A 2,777-nucleotide genomic window follows, 5' to 3' on the forward strand; every position below is an offset into this window, starting at 1 on the left:
CCCCCCCCCCGTGGATGATCTCACCGAGAGCCGTCCTTGTGAGCTGCATGTTAAAGTTTTCAACCTATCCTTCAAGGCGGCGGTCGGCATCCTCTTACCTACAAGGTCTTACCATTGCCGTCCGGTCCAAGACGACTTTGCTGTTGTGATGGTGGATGAAGTGTTGAGAGAGTATGAGGGGTTGGTGCTTGAGCAACCTGCAGGTGAAGATGGGGAAATCAAAGTACTGGGAGAAGCCCGTAGAACCACCGTGCAATGGCGGAAGGAGAACATTGTGTTTCCAGGTGAGAAGCCAACAAGCAGGCCACCTCCGCCTCCTCCGCCACCTCGTGCGTCTCCTCCGCGTGATGATTCTCCTCTCGCGCGATGATGATTCCCCTATCCATGACCCAGTCTCCTCCGCGTGAAAATACTCCGCCGCCTCCTCCTCCTCGTCAGGAGACTCCGCCGCTTCCACCTAAGCAAAAGAGGAAGCGGCCCGCGGCACCTCCTACAGCTCCGAAGAGATCATCAACTCCAATGAGGGAACAGACTCCAGAGTTGTTGCCACATGAGCAGACTGAAGAGCAAAAGGCGTTTCTTGCAACTGCGCCGAAGAAGATGTTCATTCCACCGCAGACAGTGAAGCACTTTGCCGAGACGAGAATGAAGAGACCTGAGCTGAGAGCTGATTATGACCGCTCTCTTGGACAGTCCTCTAAAGCGATGAAAGAAGCAAAAAAGTCGCCCAGCTTGGACAGCAGGACATTCAGGCCGCACCCCACTTCATCGTGGAGCCATATCATGATCCAGAGACGGCATCGATGATCGAACGGGCGGCTAGAGCTCAGTGGAGCATCGGTTGAGTACGAAGATTACTATCCAACGGCTCAAATGGTAAACAAGTATAGATACGGATCTGATCTCGTCAAACCTGGCGAGCTCGCGCGTCTAGGGACTCAGATGCGAAGGTTGCATGACTGGTACCTGAAAGCCTGTCGAAGAGGTGATCGCTACCTCACGGTGTATCTTAGAGATGAGCATTACTTCCGGGGGAAAGACGAGATAAACATTGACGTAGAAGAACTGTTTCAGTTATTCAATCAAGACGCCCTCGACAAAGCTGTCATCGGTTGCTACTGCTCGTAAGTGATTTATTTGTGTAATTAAGTTTGTAGCTCATTCATTTGCACTAACAATTATCCTCATTATATTATTTGTGTACGCTATACATTTAATTATGCAGAATGAAGAAGCTGGAATACAAAAGAGGCAAGCTCCTACCGCTGGGGTTCATAGACCCAAACACAGTTTATGAAGTTACGGTTCGAGACTTCGCCAAGGACACAGAGGACAACATCGTAATGTTTTTAGAGAAGCAAGCAGACAAAGAGGATATATTCTTTCCCTACAACTTCAAGTGAGTGTTATATATAACATACATTATGCTTGTGCACCTTCCACTTTATTCTCGTAATCATTGAGCTATGCTTGTGCGGTTTCCATTTTATTCTCCTAATCATTGATCTTCACCTTGGAGTCGTAAACGTCATGGACTCGAAACGTAAAGAATATGCGGAATGGGCGGACATGGCTGCCATCCTCCGGAGGTAGTTTCAATCAATTTCGTATTGGCATCTTCATCTGCTCTAATTCGAAGATATCATGAACTAATCAATTACTCATTTACTCATTATTTTTTGCCGGCAGGGGCTTGGAAACGGTTCATCAATACTGTTCCGGGTGAATGGAAACCGGAGCTTACATTTAGAGATTACCCTGTAAGTAGTACTATATATATAGCTATGTCCGTGAAACTTTATATATGATATTTACTTTCAATACGATGCTTGATTATTAGTTTGATCGAACTATTTTTTCGTAAAGTGTATGAGGCAGGAAAAAGGGAATAACTTATGTGGATACTACGTCCGCACCTTCATGCGTGACATGTCCTGTCCCAAGGGTGGGGATGCCCAAATACACCACACTCGTGTACGATAACAAATTTTCACAATTAATCTTAATTAGTACCATCTATTGTATTGAGTTCCATTCATATATTGATCTCCTTTTTTAAATATAGATGACACGCTCGCGGGACACTCTCATAACAGCGGATCAAATAAAAGCAATTCAAGAGGAAATCGCGGGATTCTTTATTACCGAGGTCCTTACCCCAGGTGGAGAGCACTATCGGAAGATCGTGACGGCGGAGGATATTCGTTCAGGAAAAGTTGTATTGTAAATATGCATGCATTACGTGTACTGTGTTGACTATGTCGTGTACTGTTGACGATGTCTATATATATTCATGACGATTTTTTGTGGTTTCTTGAATGATATATATGCATTGCTGAAACTCTGCCGCGGCAGAGAAACGCCCTGTTTCTCTGCCGCGGCAGAGAAACGCTGGTACAGCCTAAATCTGTGCCGCGGCAGAGAAATAGCAATTCTCTGCCGCGGCAGAGAAACAAAGGCCCGGTTCGTACCACGAACCGGGACCAAAGCCCTTCCAGCCGCGAGCTCCCCGGTCGCACCACGTGTTGAGGCCTTTAGGCCCGGTTTATCTTTGAACCGGGACTAAAGGGTACCCCCTTTAGTCCCGCCTAGTTGGTCCCGGTTCGGGAACCGGGTCTAAAGGCCCAAATGGACCGGGCCTATTGCCCCGTTTTCCACTAGTGGTTCATACATAGCAAGACGACTTCTATGGGATTCATTTGGGCATTACAACATAATACATATACCGTAATCCAACTAGGTCTATGACTAATAATCCACCTTCCGGTTAGCGTCCG

This window comes from Lolium rigidum, chromosome 7, assembly GCF_022539505.1.
Source record: "Lolium rigidum isolate FL_2022 chromosome 7, APGP_CSIRO_Lrig_0.1, whole genome shotgun sequence".
NCBI classification, from domain to species: Eukaryota; Viridiplantae; Streptophyta; class Magnoliopsida; order Poales; family Poaceae; genus Lolium; species Lolium rigidum.